Raw genomic sequence first — 22,173 nt, 5'->3', positions numbered from 1 at the left:
TCACTCTGACGTTGTATGACCCGCCCCCTTAGGAAGGAGGCGGGACGCCGGCCAGAGCGACGTCGCAGGAGAGGTGAGTGCATGTGAAGCTGGCGTAGCGATAATGTTCGCTACGCCAGGAATCACACGATATCACTGCAGCAACGGGGGGAGGGACTATCGCATGCGACATCGCAGCATCGGCTTGCGATGTCGCAACGTGCAAAGCCCGCCTTAGTGTATAGGAATTTATAACATCTCTCCACGAAGAGCGGCAGTGCCTCATTGTGCAGATACATGTGTGCCCCATTGGCAGGATCCATATGTACCATCCATACAGCATGTACAAGGTGTGGTGGAATTAATGTGGATTTGAGAAGCAGATTCTCCAGCACAAATCTGGAGGACTTTATTGTACATTTGAAGAAATCAATTTTCTTAGGTTATAAAAAAAAATGGTCCTCCTTTGTTTCCTGGAAACTGAGTAAAAAATCAGTGGGGGGGGGGCACCAAAGGTCAGTTTTGCACAGGGCACCATTCAGGCTAAGGCCGGCCCTGATTGCCTGATTCCTAGATCGCAGTTTGTGAAGCATGCAGCACCGTGGAAGTGGCAGTTGTTTCACTCTGGAACTCAGGCTTTATTCCACTAGCTAACACCGAGGATTTAAAAAAAAATTGTTTCCCCAGAGGGGAATGGTTCAAAGACCATGAGCACTGCATCAGAAGTTACTCCCAACAGCTCCCAACAGCTTATTTTAAAAAAAAAATTGGTAGGATAAGCAACAGGGCATAATATGCCAAGGAGTTTAATACATTTAGTTTCCCCAGGAGATAATGGTTCAGACACTATGGAGCACTGCATCAGTAGGTACATTCAACAACTTTTTATTAAAAAATGATAGCATAAGCAACAGGGCATAACATGCCAAGGAGTTTAGTACATTCAGTTCCCCTAGGGTGTAGTGGTTCAGACATCATGTAGCTAAGCCTCACAAGGTACTTCCAAGAGCTCCCAACAGCTTATTTTAAAAAATTGGTAGCATAAGCAACAGGGAATAACATGCCAAGGAGTTTAATACATTCATTTTCTCACACCGCCAAAAGGTCGCAGAAAGCCTCTGTTCCCACAAGCCGATACGGCAAAATCTCAAGGGCTATCAATCGTGCAATGTGTGCAGTTATGGTTTTTGCCCTTGGGTGCGTAATAGGGTATTTTCGCTTCTTTTTGAAGGTCCGTGGTATGGACAACTGAACGGAACGCTGGGACACCGAAGTGGATGTGGTCGTTGATGATTGAGTTTGGCCAACATCAGGTTGGGAGAAGGAGGTATCAGCACCACTTTCTTGCACACCAGTTTGGGAAGCAGGCAGCCCAGTGGAAGTGGCAGAGTTTTGAGTCTGGAACTCAGGCTTTATTCCACTAGCTAACACCAAGGATTTAAAAAAATTCAGTTTCCCCAGGGGATAATGGTTCAGACACTATGGAGCACTGCATCAGTAGGTTCTCCCAACAGCTTTTTAAAAAAAAAAAAAAAAAAATGGTAGCATAAGCAACAGGGCATAACATGGGAAGGAGCTAAAAAAAATTCTGATTTGGCAGGAGGCCATGTGTAACACACCGTGGAGCACAGCATCAATAAAGAAGACAAATGCAGACTGCCTGATCAACTAGTCTAGACAGTGTAGCCTCGACAGTGCTTGTGCCAGTGCATAATGTACAAAGATTTGAAAAATATTGCCCTGGGTGATTGGGCCAAACAATTACATGGCAGCAGCATAGCAAGTTACATTAGTCATGCGGTGTCATTAGATGATAGAAGACAAAATAGTCTTGAATGAGAAACAATGGAACTTATTTGAACGTAAGAAATCCAAATTTTGGGGCTACACTTATTATTGGGTCTTGTTAAAAGGCGGCCTGAGATACTCTGGGGCAATCCATCTATGGTTCATTTTGATCATGGTCAAACTGTCTGCACTTTCCGTGGATAGTTGTGTGCGACTATCTGTTATTATTGACCCCGCTGAGCTGAAAACACGCTCAGACAACACACTCGCGGCAGGTCAAGCTAGCACTTTCAAAGCGTATAACGCGAGGTCTGGCCAACTGTTGAGCTTGGAAACCCAATAGTTAAAGGGAACAGTAGACTCGGAAAGCACACTGATACGGTCACCTACATAGTCCCTCACCATCTTACTTAAGTGTTCCCTCCTTGTCATCGTTTCCCCAACTGATATCTGATTCGCAGTTGACGGTTTGTGGAAAATGGACCAGTTTTGGCACATTAGTCCCCCGCCTGTGTTGCTCCTACTATGCATAACCTTTGCTTGTAATCTTGTTGCGTGAGATGACACGCTACCTCTGACGCCATCATGAGCTGAGGGTAATCGTTTCATCAACTGCTCCACTACAACCCTCTTAAATGTTTACGTACTACAATCCTTAATTGCCTCCACAAGTAGCGAAGCAAATTTGTCTTTATAGCGTGGGTCAAGGAAAGTACATAACTAGTATTTGTTGTCTGCCAAAATGTGGACTAGCCGACAGTCATGAGAAAGGCAGTGTGACATGAACTGTGCCATGTGTCCCAGACTCCGAACTGGAAACCTTTGTGTGTCACTGCTAAGAATATATTCTGTCTCCTTAAACCTCCTCTCCTCCTCAGTCTCTCTCTCCTCCTCCTGCTCCTCTTCAGGTAATCCATGCTGGACAGCCCTGAAGCTTGGGTTGTCAATCCCTTGGTTACCAACTTCAAAGCATTCCTGTTCTTCATCATCCTCCTCATCCTCATAATGCTGAGCAAAGGTGGCCTGAGCTTGTTGGCCAAGGTTGTGTGGATTACTAGCAACCATTGTGAAGTCTGGATCCACAGACAACTCGGGTGCATGAACACTTTGGTCAGTCAGACCATCCAGAGAGCGTTTCAATAAACAAATCAGTGGAATGGTAATGCTGATAACAGCATCCTCACTGTTCACAATGTTGGTACAGTAATCAAAATTCTCCAAGACCTGACAAATGTCTGCAATCCACACCCACTCGGCAGTACTTATGTCTGGCAGCTGCGTCTGACGGGCATGTTCCAGCTGGAATTGGGATACTGCACTCTGCTGCTCATGGATCCTGGCCAACATATGATAGGTTGAATTCCATCTTGTAGGGAGGTCACATATTAGTCTGTGACGAGGCAAGTGTAAGCACTGCTGCAGCACTGCCAGGCCAGCAAAAGAGGGAGATGACTTGCGGAAATGTGCGCTAATACGTCGTAACTTGGTAAGTTGGTCTGGTATCCCAGGGTATTTCTTCAGAAAGTGCTGAACTACTAAATTTACAACGTGGGCCATACAAGGAACGTATACAAGCTTTACAAGCTTTAAAGCCGCCACCAGATTACGACCATTATCGCACACTACCATCCCTGGACGGAGATCCAAAGGCTCAAGCTATTCATCTGTATGCTCAGTTATTGCTTTCAAAAGCTCAGGTGCCGTGTGAGATTTGTCACTGGTACAGATGAGCTTCAGTAGAGCGTGTTGATGCTTAGCCGAGACAGTGCTGCAGAGATCCCAGCTGGGGAATGATGTCGACGGTTGGACACCGACGGATGTTGAGGAGGATGCACAGGAGCCAGATGAAGAGTAGGAGGAGGAGGAGGGAGTTGTTGCTGTGTAGGAGGCTACTGAAACTGTGATTGAAGTGGGCCCCGCTATTCTGGGTGTGGGAATTATATGGGATGTTGCCGGCTCAGACTCTGTACCAGCCGCCACCAGGTTCACCCAATGTGCCGTCAGTGAGATGTAGCATCCCTGTCCACTTCCGCTTGTCCACGTGTCTGTGGTTAAGTAGACCTTCCCTGTTATGGCATTGGTGAAAGTCCGTTTGATGTTTACAGGCATGTGATTGTGGAGCGCGAGGACGGCACAACGAGAAAAATAGTGGCTGCACTACCACAGAGTTGTAACACCGCCAAAAGGTCACGGAAAGCCTCTGTTCCCACAAGCCGATATGGCAACATCTCAAGGGCTATCAATCGTGCAATGTGTGCAGTTATGGTTTCTGCCTTGGGTGCGTAACTTGGTATTTTCGCTTCTTTTCAAAGGTCTGTGGTATGGACAACTGAACGGAATGCTGGGACACCGAAGCTGATGTCATTGATGATTGAGTTTGGCCAACATCAGGTTGGGACTTCTCCCAACCTGATGTTGGCATCAGCGCCACCTTCTTGCACACCAGTTTGGGAAGCAAGCAGTCCAGGAGAAGTGGCAGAGTTTGGAGTCTGGAAATCGTGTTTTTCACCTAGAGCTGTCAACTACCTAGTAGTGTGCTTGGCTAACATATGGTTTCCCATGCTGGAGGTGCCCAAGCTGGAAGTATTTTTGCCTCTTTTAAGCTTGGTCTGACAGATTTGACAAATAGCAACCGTTTGGTCCGAAGGACTCTTGGAAAAAAACTTCCACACAATCGCACTACGGACCCTTGGACTCTGAGATATCTGAGGTGGTTCACGGACCCTTGGACTCTGAGATGGCTGAGTTGGTGCACTGCTCCTTGGACTCTGAGATGGCACAGGTGGTGCACGGACCCTTGGACTCTGAGATGCCACAGGTGGTGGTGTCATGGGCATAGTTGATTGACTTCTGGCAGTGGTCGAAACCCTATGTCTTACAGCCTTATTGCGGACTATGGGCATATGCTCCTCTGCACTGCTGCTCTCGCAATCCATGCCACCCGTCCATGTTGGATCAGTCACCTCATCATCAACCATGTCGTCTTCTAATTCCTGAAGGTCAATATCTTCGGGAATGGAGGTTTCAGACTGACCTGAGGGCAACTGTGTCTCATCATCCTGCAACATTTCCAGCTGATCGCCCAGCATGTCACGGCCAACAACATGGCTTTCTTCTGGCCTTGGGTGCTCAAAGATCTGTGCATCACTGCACACCACGGCCTCACCTGTGTTGGTGGTGTTGCGCAGTGTGAGGCAAGAAAGGTCAAAGGGTCCCGAAACCAGTTCCTCAGAGTAACCTGCTTTGGTGTCATATGTTTCCTTAGAATACTGATGTTGTGAGGAGGGATGACCAGGCTGAGGATTCGATGGGCCAGCCTCTGGGCTACTCAAGTCTGTCTGTGTGGACCCTTGGGATTTGCTACTCAACAAGTAACTGGAGGCATTGTCTGCTAGCCAACTCTTTACCTGTTCGCACTGTTCAGGTCGCAAGAGTGCTTTCCCACTTGGAGAAGAAAATTGGGATAGGAAGGCAGAGGTAGATAAGGAAGGAACCATTTTCTTTGACTCGATCACACTGCTTGGGCGACCACCACTGTCACTACCACCTCATCCACGGCCCTTACGCCCTTTTTTCCCATTTTTTTTGTTTGATTATTCAAGGTGAATACTGTAACGTGACCTCTTCTACAGGCAGTGGAACAACACTTATGCCGAGTTGTTAAACTTGCGTTAATAGTTTCTCACAATAGCTGTTGATGTAAGTCTAAAAACCAAAAGGTACCTTTATTAGACAAACTACCACTTGGAGGAGTCGACAAAGATGTTGTGAATGTCTTTCAGCCCCAAAAGAAAACAGGGTTTGACAACACTTTTTTTTAGTATTGGTTTTTGGCACTCAAACTGTGTTTTAGTAAGAGCAAGCCACTATGTACAGTTCGGTCCAGAAATATTTGGACAGTGACACAAGTTTTGTTATTTTATGTTCAGAAATACAATTATATATATAATATGGGCTGAAAGTGCACACTACCAGCTGCAATATGAGAGTTTTCACATCCAAATCGGAGAAAGGGTTTAGGAATCATAGCTCTGTAATGCATAGCCTCCTCTTTTTCAAGGAACCAAAAGTAATTGGACAAGGGACTCTAAGAGCTGCAATTAACTCTGAAGGCGTCTCCCTCGTTAACCTGTAATCAATGAAGTAGTTAAAAGGTCTGGGGTTGATTACAGGTGTGTGGTTTTGCATTTGGAAGCTGTTGCTGTGACCAGACAACATGCGGTCTAAGGAACTCTCAATTGAGGTGAAGCAGAACATCCTGAGGCTGAAAAAAAAGAAAAAATCCATCAGAGAGATAGCAGACATGCTTGGAGTAGCAAAATCAACAGTCGGGTACATTCTGAGGAAAAAGGAATTGACTGGTGAGCTTGGGAACTCAAAAAGGCCTGGGCGTCCACGGATGACAACAGTGGTGGATGATCGCCGCATACTTTCTTTGGTGAAGAAGAACCCGTTCACAACATCAACTGACCTCCAGAACACTCTCAGTGAAGTAGGTGTATCTGTCTCTAAGTCAACAGTAAAGAGAAGACTCCATGAAAGTAAATACAAAGGGTTCACATCTAGATGCAAACCATTCATCAATTCCAAAACTAGACAGACCAGAGTTAAATTTGCTGAAAAACACCTCATGAAGCCAGCTCAGTTCTGGAAAAGTATTCTATGGACAGATGAGACAAAGATGAACCTGTACCAGAATGATGGGAAGAAAAAAGTCTGGAGAAGAAAGGGAACGGCACATGATCCAAGGCACACCACATCCTCTGTAAAACATGGTGGAGGCAACGTGATGGCATGGGCATGCATGGCTTTCAATGGCACTGGGTCACTTGTGTTTATTGATGACATAACAGCAGACAAGAGTAGCCGGATGAATTCTGAAGTGTACTGGGATATACTTTCAGCCCAGATTCAGCCAAATGCCGCAAAGTTGATCGGACGGCGCTTCATAGTACAGATGGACAATGACCCCAAGCATACAGCCAAAGCTACCCAGGAGTTCATGAGTGCAAAAAAGTGGAACATTCTGCAATGGCCAAGTCAATCACCAGATCTTAACCCAATTGAGCATGCATTTCACTTGCTCAAATCCAGACTTAAGACGGAAAGACCCACAAACAAGCAAGACCTGAAGGCTGCGGCTGTAAAGGCCTGGCAAAGCATTAAGAAGGAGGAAACCCAGCGTTTGGTGATGTCCATGGGTTCCAGACTTAAGGCAGTGATTGCCTCCAAAAGGATTCGCAACAAAATATTGAAAATAAAAATATTTAGTTTGGGTTTGGTTTATTTGTCCAATTACTTTTGACCTCCTAAAATGTGGAGTGTTTGTAAAGAAATGTGTACAATTCCTACAATTTTTATCAGATATTTTTGTTCAAACCTTCAAATTAAACGTTACAATCTGCACTTGAATTCTGTTGTAGAGATTTCATTTCAAATCCAATGTGGTGGCATGCAGAGCCCAACTCGTGAAAATTGTGTCACTGTCCAAATATTTCTGGACCTAACTGTAGGTGCTGTAAGATATGAAGCCCCAAAAGTATGCTAGGTGGCTGGTAGGAAGGTACTGGCCTTGAGGCACAATTACTGACAGGCACTACACTACACCTGAACCCCTTATTTTTACAATTTTGGGACTTTTTTTTGCAAATTGTAATACCTACTGCTAGTATAACAGACACAAGGGATGTAGTAGTGCTGAGATTGTTGATTATTAGTAGCAGATGTCAGGACAGCTTTAAATCTCTCTCTGCCTGTGAATAAGCTGTCACTATATCACACACTGCAGTAACAGACAGTATGCAGCACTAATATGAGGAATTTTTTTGCAGCAGCAGTTCTATGATGTACACAGAAGCTAGCACACAGTGGACACAGTCTTCAGCCCTTAAAAGGACTATTTTGGATTCTGCAGCAGGAACAGTATCTCATAGAACAAACTGCACTGTCCATATACCTGTTTCTATGATTTACACAGTCCTTAACAGCTAATGCTAAATATCTTCAACCCTTATAAGGACTATTTTGGATTCTGCAGCAGGAACACTATCTCATAAAACGAACTGCACTGCCCCTATACCTGTTTCTATGATTTACAAAGTTGCCAACAGGTAATGCTAAATAGCTTCAGCCCTTAGAAGGACTAGTATAAGTTGGCTGGGAAATTGCCGTACCGCACACTGTACAGTCTCACTACACCGGCAGCTCAGGAATGAATGCGTGCACAGAAAATGGCGGCTGCCTTATATAGCCACTATGACGCTGTGCGGCCAAGCCAATCACAGTAACACCACAACAAGATGGCTGCGTCGTTACTGTGAGGGAAAGCAATGTCAGATGTGTTCATTGGCTGGAAAAACGCGCCAGAAAGTCCAGAAACGAAAATCAAAGTACCGGAGCGAATACCATATTAGCCGTCGGATAGCGAATTCCTTGAATATCCCATTATCCGTCGGATAACGAATAGCGGCGAATACATTCGCTCATCCCTAGTCTTTAGCTGCCTTGAAATCCACTAACTATTTCTCTACCCTAGATCTCACCAATGGGTACTGGCAGGTTCCCGTAGCAGAGGCAGACAAGGAGAAGACTGCGTTCACGATGCCCATGGGCCTTTGCAAGTTCAACTGTATGCCCTTCGGACTCTGCAATGCACCGGGAGCATTTCAGCTGCTAATGGAGTGGGGCATAAGAACTTCGAAACCATCCTGCTGTACCTGGATGATGTCATAGTGTACTCAAAGACTTATGAAGATTATCTGCAGCACCTGGCTGAAGTGTTTGAGGTCCTGTCCGGGTTTCGCCGAAAGGTGAAGCCATCCAAATGTCACCTACTGAAGCCAAAGGTACAGTACTTGGGTCATATGGTGAGCGCTGAAGGTGTGGCCCCCGATCCAGAAAAGGTCACTGTCATCTGCGACTGGCGCAGACCCACCACCATCAAGGAAGTGTGGCAGTTCCTCGACCTGGTAGGCTATTACCGAAGGATCATCAAGGGGTTTACCCAGATGGCGTCACCTCTCCAAGACCTCCTGGTGGGCAGAGCCAAGAACCGGGGCCCCCCATTCGAGTGGGCCAATCACCAAGAAGAGGCCTTTATCCAGCTGAAGTGGGTTCTTACTGGAGAAGAAATCCTGGCCTACTCGGTCTACGGGCAGCCCTTCGTCCTCTACACCGACGCTAGCAATGTGGGACTGGGAGCTGTGCTGTCCCGGATACAAGGGGGCAGAGAGAAGGTGATAGCCGATGCCAGCAGGAAGCTTTGGCCTACTGAACGAAACCCAGAAAACTACAGTTCTTTCAAGCTAGAGTTTCTTGCTGTGGTCTGAGCAGTCACTGAACGTTTTAAACACTACCTGGCATCGGCGAAATTCACAATATACACGGATAACAACCCGCTGACCCATCTAGAAACAGCGAAGCTGGGGCCATTGGAACAGAGGGGGATGGTCCGGCTGTCCAACTTCAAATACCAGGTGGGGCGAAAGAACGCAAATGCAGATGCCCTATTCTGGATGCCTCATCTGCTAGAAGCTGGAGAAGATTTGGATGAGATGGAGGAGGTGGAGATGGCAGCCTTCTACCAGCACTGTGTCTCTCAATGCTCGCACCAGGTGAAGGAGACGCAAGCAATGGAACAAATAGCCTCTCTTAACCCACTGTCCCACCATAAGTGAGAGGAGACACAAGACAGCGATCCGGCCATCCGTTTGGTCAAGGAACTGTTAACCCAAGCTAATTCGTATCCTGGCCCAGATGCTCCACAGGAAGCACGACAGCTGTGGAAGGAGAAGGGCAAACTCTTCATCTACAAGAGCAAACTGTGTAGAAAACACCTTGATCTCCGAACCAATGGGCTGGTCTGGCAGATAATCGTTCTGAGGAGGGATGCTCCAATGGTTTTGGGTGCTTAACATGATGGGGCGGGGGCACCTTGAATGGAAGAAGCTGGAGTCCCTGCTGCGCACCCCATTGTGAATGCTGTCTGGTGGAGCTCCGCTCTTGGACTCCGTCATGTGGTCGTTGATGTTAGTGGGTTGGAGTCTGTTCCTCAGTTCTACACACCTGGTTGGCAGCTCAAACCTTGATTTTGGATATAGGCATGTGCTGGCTGTTTGTCTTTGCCAGTTGTCTGAAATCACTGAGATAATAGGAATCTGTCTCTTGTACTCCTGGCTTCCCCGCTATCAAGCTAAGCTATGTTCTTGGTTTTGCTTTATACTTTTGTGTGTTATTTGCTTATTGATTCTGTGAATTATCTCTGAAGGTTTTTGTATTGTATCCTGTTTTGTTTGTGCCTTCAGATAAGTAAGATATATCTTCCTAGTAAGTCTATGCTATTTATCTTAGCAAGGGTTAGTTGGCAGGGTAATTACTAATTTTTTTTTTGTTTCCTACAGTTTCACCAGAGTCTTGTATGGATTATGAATGTGCGAATATTAGATTACTCTTCCTTTTTGCACATTCCATGTAGGAAGTTTTGATAGGGTTTTTCATGTCAACCGCAAGACTTCCCTATCCTGTCTTTCGTATTTAGTATAGTGTGGCCTCTCTTTGCTCCATCTTGCTCTTACTGTGTATGTCTTTTTCATCTTTGCTCAGAGTCTGTACATGTGGGAGGCTGCCTATTTTTCTTTGGGGAAATCTGCTCTGAGGCAAGAGAGTTTCTTTTCACTTTCTGCCTTGTAGGTTATGTAGTCCTCCGGCTGGGTTTGAGGTATCTAGGTTGTTGGGCATGCTACCCAGCTACTTCTAGTGTGGTAGGCTGGAAAGGGCCAAAAATCTATCTTTTTATATCTATCTATAATTTTTCTGGCTTTGCACATCTTTTACACATTAAAAAAACATTAATTTCAGTATAATGCGTTTTTTTACCAGTGCCAGTCACAGGCATGGCACACGTATACAAACACGGATGTCACACAGATGACATACGGATGTCACACATATCACCGTGCCGGTGCACATGACACGTAGGTTTTTAAACACGGACGTGTGAAAGATGCCTTAAACATGTACAGCATCCCTGACAACACATGGGTGTGATCTGTGTGCTGTATGTGATTTTCACTGACCAACAGTCTTGCATTGGCCCTTGTCATCCATGCTGCCAGAAAAAAATGGATATGTCGCTGTGTGTGTTAAGGACGGGGGGGCCGGGCCGCTGCAGCGGCTGCTCAGATCTGGGTTCGTTACTGCAGCTCAAGTGGTGACCAGACTCAGGCTCGTACAGCCGTCCATCCTCACAACCATAGGAAGGGAGTATGTACAGGGGATTGATTTGTCGGTGACGCCACCCGTGGGTTGCGGTGATAATTTGTAGCACCGCCGCTGCCTAGTGATGGGGCGCCCGGGGGTGATGGAGCAGGGCAGCAGGATGGAATCCCCTCCACAAGTAGGGGAGGCGTAGTCCCGGGGGCCCAGTTACACAGGAGTAACGGCTTCTGGAGGTGACGTGCCGGGTTGGACCGGGGGTAAATGGTGTACTCACAGTTGAAAGAATCACACACAAAGTCCAGTGGTAAACCAAATTGCCAGTGACTGGTCGTCTCCGGCGGGTGTATTCGGGTCCCACACCCGGGTGTAGCAAACAGGGGTCCCTTCCTCCTGCACTCAGTGTCTGTGTCTTTCCTGGGACAACTCCGCTTGGAACGGGGAAGTCTACTCCCGGTACTGTGTATGTTTGGGAGCTGTGGCCCGCGAAAACTGACCCTTGGGATTTCTGTGGGTTCTGTCGGACACCCTATCTCCCGCGTTGGGCTTCCATTTTGCTCTCTGGGTTTCTGTGGAACAAGGCCTGAAACTTTGTCCCCGGCTGGTCAATTAACAAGGGGCTTGCAACCTTCCTCGTCCTAGGGTCCAGGTATCCCGACTGTGCACGGCCTCCGGACCAGATTCCCGCTGTCGGCACCGGCGGGCTACAACCCTGCCCCGATCCACTTAAGGTCTCCCACGACCGATCTCCGTTCCCTATGGTCCTGCTTGCCGTCTGCCACCTAGTCCGGTAGTCCAGGGGCCCCCACCCCTGAGTCCACTGCACTTCCACACTCCTCTACTGTCAACTGTCAGAACTGTTCTCTGTCAGTCCCAGACTTCAACTCTCGTGTTCCCTCCCCTGACACCTCAGGACCCCTAGGTGGGCGCTCCCATCCGCCTGGTCCCTTCCACTGGTGTGTCCCTATTGTCATGGGGGGGTGGCTAGGCTTTACTGGCTGTGTGTTGTACCTGGGTGTGGGTTTTGTGTTGGTATGCCAAGGAGGATGGAGTATGGTTCCACTTCTGTAACTACCTGGTTTTGCCAGGGCGTCACATGTGGATCACATGTACACACAGTTCATGTGAGAACACGGACATGTGAAGATTACTATAAAAGTTATAATGGGTACGTGTGGTATTTGTGAAAATAATAGATGCCATACATACCGGAAACACCCACATGTGAAGGGGGCCAAAGGGAAATTAGTCCATTTTATAAACAAGTTATATAATGCCTTATGGCTTCTAAACCATGTCATTAAAGGTTGCAACTCACTGCTGGAGGCTCTGTCAGAAAGCACAGACTCTTAATTGATTTCAAACCATATCTCATGTTAGAAAATGTATTTGTAGTGTATAAATAAATATATCTAGACAAATATAGAGTAACTGCAGCATGTGTATAGGAAAAGTAGATTTAGTGTAACTTTTGGTATAAATGTTTTTCTAACCTGTGTAGGATCGCCATCTGCTGGACACATTGGAAAAATACGGCACATATCCAGTTGCAATGCTAACTTAGGCCTCTTTCACACATCAGTGCAAAACACACGGTTTTGTATGGTCCGTGGTGGAGGTGCGTATTGGTGTGCATGTTCTGCGTGTGCTGTCAGTGTGCTATCCGTGTGATATTCGCATTGTACACGAACAGCATGAACGTCTATACCCACCTGTCCCCAGCCCTGTTGTCTCCAGCACTGCTGCTGCTTCCGGGTCCGCAGTGCAGTGAATATGCATGAGCATAATGAGCGGGCACGGAAGCAAGTGACAGCAGCGCTAAACACAGCAGCGCTGGAGACAGGTGAGTATAGAAAATAATTTTATTTCAAAGACATGTTTTTTTTCTAGTAGGTCTCACACTGATGTCACACAGATTGGACTGAACAAAACAACGGACAATCGGAGCACTAGGAATGATGGAAACTTTGGTAAATACTATTCCACCTGATGAAGATAGCTTGTCTATTGAAACGTGTTGTGGCTGTAGAGGGCAATAAAGGCTTGTTCTTTTAATTTACCGAAGTTTCCATCAATCCTAGCGCTCCGATTGACCATTGTTTTGTTCAGTCCAATTTATGTTCTATATCCCGGTGAGGGATTAACGGCAGGAGCAGCTCCGGAATCCTTTATTCATTTCCTGGTCTAAGGACTTGTGGTTGCCGGGTTACCAGCGAGCCGCTCGGACCTGCAGTGACGCGCTTCTGTTTGGATCGGTTACATGACCACACTTAGGGGGGCTTTACACGTTGCGACATCACTTCCGAAATATTGTCGGGGTCACGTTGTTAGTGACGCACATCCGGCGCAGGTAACAACATTGTAACGTGTAAATCCTAGATGCGCCGATAAACGATCGAAAAAGCGTTGAAAATCGGTGATCTGTGTAGCATCGTTAATTTTCATAATGTCGGGTCGACCGCAGGTACGATGTTGTTTGTCGCTCCTGCGGCAGCACACATCGCTGTGTGTAAACCTGCAGGAGCGACAAACATCTCCTTACCTGCGTCCCGACGGCAATGCGGAAGGGAGAAGGTGGGCGGGATGTTATGTCCCGCTCATCTCCGCCCCTCCGCTTCTATTGGCCGGCCGATTAGTGACGTTGCGGTGACGTTGCTGTGACGCCGAACGCACCTCCCCCTTGAAGGAGGGTAGTTCGGCAGTCAGAGTGACGTCGTCGAGCAGGTATGTGCGTGTGAAGCTGGCATAGCGATAATGTTCGCTACGGCAGCATTCGCCACATATCGCATGTGCGATGGGGGCGGGTACTATCGCGCTCGGTATCGCTAGCCGATGCTAGCGATCTCGCAACGTGTAAAGTACCCCTTAGTTAACGCCCATAGAATGACGGATGCGGAAGCCACTGGGACCCATCTCCAGCAAGCTTACCAGTGGTCTTACCTACCTTAACCGGGGTTGTGCAGGGGTGCGCAACCTTTCCAGGTGAGTACCTATGGCATATTAAGTTTACCCCTCATCATTAGATCCTTCACAGCACTTCTTCTCTTTTTATGTTCGCACTGATGTCACACGGATCACATCAGTGTGCAGTCTGTGTGACATTAGTGCTGCTGGAGAAAAACTGACATGTCGCCATGTGGAGCACACGGCCATGCGTGTGCTCCACACGAACACACGGTCCTTGTAAAAACATGGAAGTGTGCACAGACTCATTGATTGTAATGCGTCTACCTGTGATGTGTCTCTGGTACGTGTGAAAACGAACATCACATATACCAGAAACATGGAAATGTGAAGGAGACCTTAAAGGCATACCTCCCAACTTTTGAAGACTATGTAGTAAAAATTGGTTTGAAAGACAAAAAGGTGCAAATAGTGTTTTATCCTGGTGGTACCAAAATAAGTATAGGGAATCACTCACCTGGGGTAGTTGTGAGAGTCATAACTACTGAAAGAGCAAGAGATCAAAACCACAATGGCTGCTACAGACCCTGAAGATGGATCAATATGCGAAGGAAAGAAGGAAAAGGGTTAACCCGCACTTCTGTGTGGAATAGGAAGATGATCACTTGAGGATAAAAACGTGATTTATTATTTAATGCATTTCAAGGTCTTGAAAACTCCTTCAGGAATTAAAATCACCTATTCCTTCTTCTCTTCGCATATTGAACTTTTTAAAACTAGAAAGAGGGAAAACTATGTGGCGTGTCCAGTGCGCTGCAGCAAATATTTACCATGACCCTAGCAATACCCCAAGTCACACCCATTTGGGAAAGGCTGGGGGTACGGGTCACGGTAAATAATGATCATCTCTAGTTGGGACCTATGGATTTATTGTTTGTTCTTTCATTGATAGTCGTCACAGTCAGAACTTTCTCATCTTTATGTAGGTTTCTCTATATGATAGCTGGCTTTTTTGTGTCTGTTCACACGTTGCATAAATACTATATTTGTTGTTTTCTGCAGGCGTCCGCACCAAACTACACAGTAATAATCTTATATGGTTATTGCGCTTCTGCTACATTTTCATGGCTTTTCCCCCTTATTTAATGCATTTTTGGTACATATATGACACTTCCGCACTAGGGCCAGGGGTGACTCATTACCGAGCCGCAGTTCTGCTTCTGGGATCCTGGGGCGCCATGGTGGCGAGGCCCGGTTCCGTGACCCCGGCGGTGTTGTTTAGTAAATAGGATGATGACAGTTTATTCATGACGCCACCTGTGGTATTGTGGTATGCGGCAAGTTGGGTGCCGCCGCTGTAAGATGGGGGGTCTCTGGGGCATATGATGATACAGCGGAGATGGTGCAGCTCTCCACAAGTAGAGGTGGGCCCTAGGGCGGATGGAAGTAGTAGTAGGCAATGGCAGGGGTTGCAGGGCCGGAGGCGCAGGTGAATAACTAAGCGACACGGGGATGCAGTCTCAAGATTTTTACTCACTGTAACAGGTTCCAAAGTAACACGACGTCAGTGACCGCCTTTGGACTGCTGGGTTCCACTGTGAAGGGCTCCAGCCGATCCCGGATGGTTCGGAGGTCGAGTCCGGTGCACCTTTCTTATGTGTACCTTCCCTGGTTGCCTTCCTGCGCTTGCTTTTCCCTCCTACTTTGCGCCCTCACACACAGAGCCCTGAGCCGGACCCTTTTGGGCGGCGTCAAGCTCTATCCCTTTGCCCTTTGGGGTCACCTTCCAGAGAATTCGTGTGCGGATGTGGCCTCAGTGCTTGCAGTACCGCCGCTTCTGGTTTTACTAGCGGAGTACATAGGTTCTTCTCCTCTAGCCTATGAACCAGTCTCCAATTTGCGGCCAAGTCCTTACACTCAAAGGTTATATGTGGAACAAGGCCACGGGAGTATGTTGCACTTCCCATGGTCTCTAGGATCCATTCTGTCTTGCGCCTTGGTCAAGCTGCACCAGCTCCAGACCACAGGTCTTTCCTCCTCCACTGCTCCTTCCTCTCTTTACTGACTTTCTCCACACTCCAGTACCGTATGTCCCCACTCCTAAGACTCCAACCCCTGGCCTGGCTTCAGGTTCAACATGCCCTTACCATGTCTGATCAGGTGTTTTTTTTTTTTTTAAATTCTTTATTTTAAAGACCGACACGAGAACATACAAAATAACCACTGTTCCACAAAAAGCAGAAAAACAGATTTCAAATATTTAACATTGACATATATCCCACCCTTCCGCTCTCCTGTACATATCTAATAACTGCAACTGCTCGAGTCAGTCCCATTTTAATCCTTTTATGAACCAACCCAACATGGGTAGAATACAGAACATAGAAAGAGAGGGCAAAGCCCGAAAAGAATTTAGAACCAGGATAAGAGAAAAAGGTAGAGAGAGATTAAAGGGGAGGGGAGAGTAGGAGAAGATAGTGGGCAGAGAGGTGAGAGAAAGGGAAAGCGAGAAAAGAGAAGAAGAGAGAGGAAAAAAAGAAAAAAAAAAAAAAAAAAAAAAAAAAAAAAAAAAAAAAAAAGGGGGGGGGGGGGAGGGAATGCTCCACCAGAGCCTCACAGCAGCCGTGGAGGAGCGAGTAATCTGGCGTAATCCGCCGAGTAAGTGAACTCCAACCATGGGAGCCAGGTCCTGCGAAAACCTTCCTGACTGTCATTGAGAGAGGATGTCAGGTCCTCCATGTGCCTTAGGTCATTAACCCTTGCAACCCACTGTGCCCGTGTAGGGGGGGTAGTAGACTTCCAGCCAAGCGGGATACAAGACCTGGCGGCCATTACCATAAACCTAAGCAAAGAGCGCTTGTATCTATGAGCCGGGAGTTCCGAAAGCTGTAAGATATACAGTTCCGGACCCAATGTCTCAGCCGTGCCGGTCACCAGTCTAGTTACCTCCCTCACTCCTGACCAAAACCGTTGTAAAGAAGGGCAAGACCAAAAGATGTGCACGTAGTCACCCTCCCCCGAACCACACCTCCAGCAAACGGGATCGACTGAGGGGAATATCCTATGAAGCCTGGTCGGGACTCTATACCACCTGGTCAGAAGTTTGAAGTTGGCCTCCAACATTCTGGAACTGACCGAGGTTTTATGTGCCAACATTAGGACGTTGTTTCGCTGCGTGTCTGACAAGGTCGTCCCAAGGTCCCTTTCCCACTGCCGCAAATAAACCGGGGTGGGCAAATCACCCGGGTCTGATAGCAGATTGTATGCCAGGGAAAGTGAGTGCCGCAGGGCCCCCTCTCCCAAGCACAATTTTTCGAATCTAGTGAGAGGCCCAGCATACCGGGCGAAGCAGGGAAGGGAGCTCAAGAAGTGTCTCAACTGCATTGCCCTCCATCTCCCCATGGGGTCCGGCGGCAGGAGACCACAAATATCCGAAAGAGACAACCAGTCACCCTCTCCTCCCATCTGGTAAGCTCTGAATCTGCCCCCCTGTACCCAGCTCCGAAAAACTGGATCTGAGAGGCCGGGACGGAAATCCGGATCTCCTATAATTGGTGACATGGGAGAAGGCAACGGCAGGAGAAGGCGCCGAACCTCTCCCCTCGAACAGCATTCCAGAGTAGCGCCAATGGTGGGATGAGATCTCACAGAGGCCGGGAACAGGCTCCCGACCCAAGGCATGGCTGGTAAATGTACCTCCGAGAAGCTCTGTTCCAGGGCGACCCAAGGTTTCATCCTGGAGTGACGGCACCAATCCAGAATCCTAACCATATGTGTGGCCCAGTAATATTTTTTCATATCAGGTATTCCCAGCCCACCCCTACGCTTAGGTCTGCACAGTAGGGAACGGGAAAGCCTCGCCGGCTTATTTGCCCAAATAAATTTAGTATATAGTGAGGCCACTTCCTTGAAAAAAGAGCTCGGGATCTTAATTGGCAGGGCCTGAAAGAGATAGAGAAGCCGTGGTAATATGTTCATCTTCAATATTGCACACCTCCCAAACCATGTGAAAAGACCCCTCGCCCAGTTTGCGCAATCTGTTCTAATGGACTGCAGGAGAGGGAGATAGTTCAGCTTATATAGTTGGCTATTGTCCGCTGCCAGCTGGACCCCCAGATACCTCAAAGAATGATTAGCCCACTTAAACCCAAACGCAGATTGAAGCGCAATAACAAGATCTTGGGGTAAAGATACATTCATAGCCTCCGATTTTGACATGTTAATTCTAAAATTAGAAAGAGAGGAGTATGTTTCCAGCTCTCTCAGTAAATTGGGCAGGGAGACCCGAGGGTTAGTAATAAAGAAAAGTAAATCATCCGCGTACGCCGCGATTTTGTAGGTGGAACCCGCAACTGTAGGGCCGGAAATGTCAATGTTACCTCTAATTCGGCAAAGCAGGGGTTCCAGGGTCAGGATAAAGATCAGGGGTGAGAGGGGACATCCCTGCCTTGTGCCGTTAAGAATGGAAAATCTATCTGAAAGGAGACCGTTCACCCTGACCGCAGCAGAGGGATTGCTATACAGAGAGCAAATCCACCTGAACATCATCCTCCCCAACCCCACCTCCCGCAGAACCTCCTCCATGAATATCCAATTGACTCTGTCGAACGCTTTTTCTGCATCGGTCGACAAGAGCATCAGGGGCAACCCTTCCGAATTAGCCCTGTGGATTAAGTTCAACGCCTTAGTGGTGTTGTCTCTCGCTTCCCTTCCCATCATGAACCCAGCCTGGTCAGGGTGGACAATCTCCCCCAGCAATGGAGAGAGTCTCTCTGATAATATTCTGGCGAAGAGCTTCAAATCTGTGTTGAGGAGGGAGATGGGTCGGTAACTAGAACAAGAGGTAGGGTCTTTACCCTCTTTAGGGATGACTACTATATTAGCGGCCAGAGAGTCTCTCGGCAAGTGAACTTTTTCAGAGAGTGAGATATTGTTAAAGGCCGAGAGAAATGGGGGAAGCAACATGGAGCCCATCTTTTTGTAGTAAAGCAGGGGAAATCCATCCGGACCAGGGGCCTTACCAGTAGGGGAATTTTTAATTGCAGCCAAGTACTCCTCCTCTGAGATGGGTCTTTCCAGGGCGTCCGCATCCTCAGGTTTAAGATGTTTCAACCCGGAGTTAGAAATGTACTTCTGGATACGCTGCCGTAGTTCCGTCCTGGCCCTCTCCGACCGCCCCCCATCTATTGAGTAGAGAGAGGCGTAAAAGTCTTTAAAGGCGGAGGCAATGTCTTTCGGAAGAGTGGCCCACCTGTCGCCAGACATGTGCACTCTAGGAACATATCCCCTCGCCCTCTGGTTCCGGAGGGCTCTAGCCAGGGTCCTCCCACTTTTATTGCCATATTCATAAAAATGCCGCCTGCATTTAGCTAGCACTCCCTTGGCCTTTTGATATAGCAAGGACCTGAGTTCCTCCCTCTTCCTGGCCAGATTGGCGCCCACGTTCCCTCCCAAAGACCCCTTATGTACTGCTTCCAACTCCCTTATGTCTGCTAGTAGAGATGTAACCTCAGCTTCCCGTTCCCTTTTCAGACGGGCCCCATGTTTGATGAATAATCCCCTCACGACACATTTGTGAGCTTCCCACACAATGTTGGGGGACATCCCCTCCCCCCCACTACAGTCAAAGTATTCCCTCAGGGCCTCCCTTATTTCTTGCATTGTCACCGGCTCATTGAGTAACGAGGTGTTCAATAGCCACTGACCCTGCCTCCCGATGGGACATTCAAGGGACAGAGTGACCGTAATCAGTGCGTGATCAGAAAAAGATATGCACTCAATTGACGCATCCACCAGAGAGTGTAGGTCCCCATGTTTAATAAAAAAGAGGTCCAACCTAGAATAGCAGTCGTGCGCTGCAGAATAAAATGAAAAGTCTTTGTCTGATGGGTGCAGCAATCGCCAAGTGTCTATCAGTTGGTGGTCATGTAATCCCCGTCTCATCCGGCGCAGCGTCATGTGTGGCATACCAGACACCCCTTTTGAACTGTCTCTCAACGGTTCCAAGACTACGTTAAAGTCACCCCCGAGAATCAAAGTGCCCTCCGAGAATTCCTCTATCTTCTCAAGGTACCGCAACAAGGTGGGACATTGGCCCGCATTAGGCAAGTATACTGCCACAAATGTGAACATCTGAGTAGCTATGCGTCCCTTGAGCATCATAAGCCTACCCAGATCGTCTGTCTGAGAGTCTAACAATTCCCACGGGAGCGTGCTGGACATGAGGATGCTCGTTCCCCTAGATCTAGGATCAGGGGAGGGTGAGTGGTGCACAGTGGGGTACCTTCTGTCCGAGAGTCTGTAAGGCTTAGCTTCACAGTAGTGTGTCTCCTGGAGGAAGGCTACCTGAATTCGATTTCTCCAAAGAAGGTTCAGCAGGATAGATCTTTTCTCCGGGCTATGAAGGCCCTTGACATTCAGTGAGCCCACCCGCAGATTGGCCTGCCTCTGTTTCACCATTTTCTGTCGCGAGGTCCTAGAGGAGCAAATCAAAAGAAAGGAGGGGAAGGGGAGAGAAAAAAAAAAAAAAAAAAAAAAAAAAAAAGGAGAGGGAGGCAAGAAGATCAGAGAAGAGAACAAGAGAGAGGAAAAGCAGCGAGACTGCCGCTCGCAGCACCAGGGACCAGCCCAGGGACTACTAAGAAAAGGATAGGGACAAGAACTGACATGCGGCCAGAGCGCAGACCCGCGCCCCTCTTATTAGCACTAAATGACCCCTCTCTCCGACGGAGAAGAAGGGTCAGCCGATTAACCACCCACACACCCCACCACCCAGGATGAACGCGGTAAAGAAAAACATCCCCCCCCCACCCCCCCCCCCCAATCTTAAACTAGACATTGCCAAAGAAATAGAATTTTCAAAAACTTTAGGCAGTAAACTATGTCCAGAAAAAACTAGCCCAAGGCCAGGACTCCTGCTCAGGAGTCGTAGAGACAAGAGAGAGCCTCCCAGCTCCCCGTACTTTGACTCCGTCTCTCATCGAAATCACCGTCGTCTCACAACTTGGACCACTCCCTCCTCCCAGCAGCATCCAATACATGCCAAAACCCTCAAGGATCGCCGCTTTGAGCAGGACGGGTGCCTCCCTTCCTCCTCCGCGACCTCGGGGGCGCCTGGGGTTCCCACTCCAACCAGTCCGGAATTGAGCAGTCTGGTATTCCCAGGAATGCAAAAAGATCAGGAAGCTCTGAGTGCCTCTTCAGCAAAAACACGGAGTCCCCCTTGCGTACTATCAAATGGAAGGGATGGCCCCATCTATATGAGGCGTTTACTTCTTTGATGCCGAGCAGGAGAGGATGAAGCAGGCGTCTCATATATAGTGTGCGGCCGGAGACATCAGGGAATAGCTTCACCATGGCCCCATCCATCTCCACCGGACCGTATGACCAAGCTCCCTGTAGGATCCTTTCTCTGTCTCCATAATAGTGCAAACGACATAGTACATCTCTAGAGGAGGGGGCAGATCTAGGGCCCGACCTTGCGACTCTGTGAATTCTGTCGAAGAGGTAGGTAGCCTCCAAGGGGCGATCAGTGACCCGGTTAAAGATGTTTAAGACCTTAGTACGCAGAAGTTCCTGGGGCCAGTCCTCCGGTATACCCTTGAGTCTGATGTTATTTCTTCTGCCCCTGTTCTCTTGATAAAGAGCAGGGCAAGATCTCTGATGCGGGCATTGGATGACTCACAGTCTCTCTCAATCCTCTCCATTCTGCTCTCCAGGGACTCCTGAGCCTGCTCTGTGGCTTCAATTCTGTCCTCCAGTACCACCATTTCCTCCCTCAGGGCAGACAGCGCCATCTGCTGGGAGGATTCAATTCTAGCCACAACATCCTCCAAATCTTTCTTGCTGGGGAGGGCCAAAATGAGCTCTCTCAGGGCTTGTATGTCCCCCAGTGGGGGGCCAGCATGCATATTGCTTAGTAACACCTGAGGTTCTGTGTGCCCCGTGGGCGGGGGGGGCTCCTGTGTGCAGAGCATGGCCGGTATCCCCGGGTCTGATGATCCCCTCAGGGCCCCCCCCCCTATCCACAGCAGCGTGCTGCAAGGCAGGCTGAGCAGCCTCCCCCCTCCTCCAGTCCTCTGTACCTGGGCCCGCTCCGTCCAATGCCACCGCCGCCTCCGACCTCCGTTTCTCTGCACTGCTGGTCCCCTGCTCCGCTGCACAGGCTGTGGGAGAATGCCGAGCGGCACCTGGGGAATCCCCCGCTGGAGGACGCCGCGCGCCAGCCGGCGCCATCTTGCTTCGGGCCGCCTGCGGAGGTTCAGAGCCCGGCGCCGTCAGAAACTTTGT

The sequence above is a fragment of the Anomaloglossus baeobatrachus genome, chromosome 7, assembly GCF_048569485.1.
Source record: "Anomaloglossus baeobatrachus isolate aAnoBae1 chromosome 7, aAnoBae1.hap1, whole genome shotgun sequence".
In the NCBI taxonomy this organism is placed as follows: domain Eukaryota; kingdom Metazoa; phylum Chordata; class Amphibia; order Anura; family Aromobatidae; genus Anomaloglossus; species Anomaloglossus baeobatrachus.
This window is presented reverse-complemented; position numbering follows the sequence as displayed.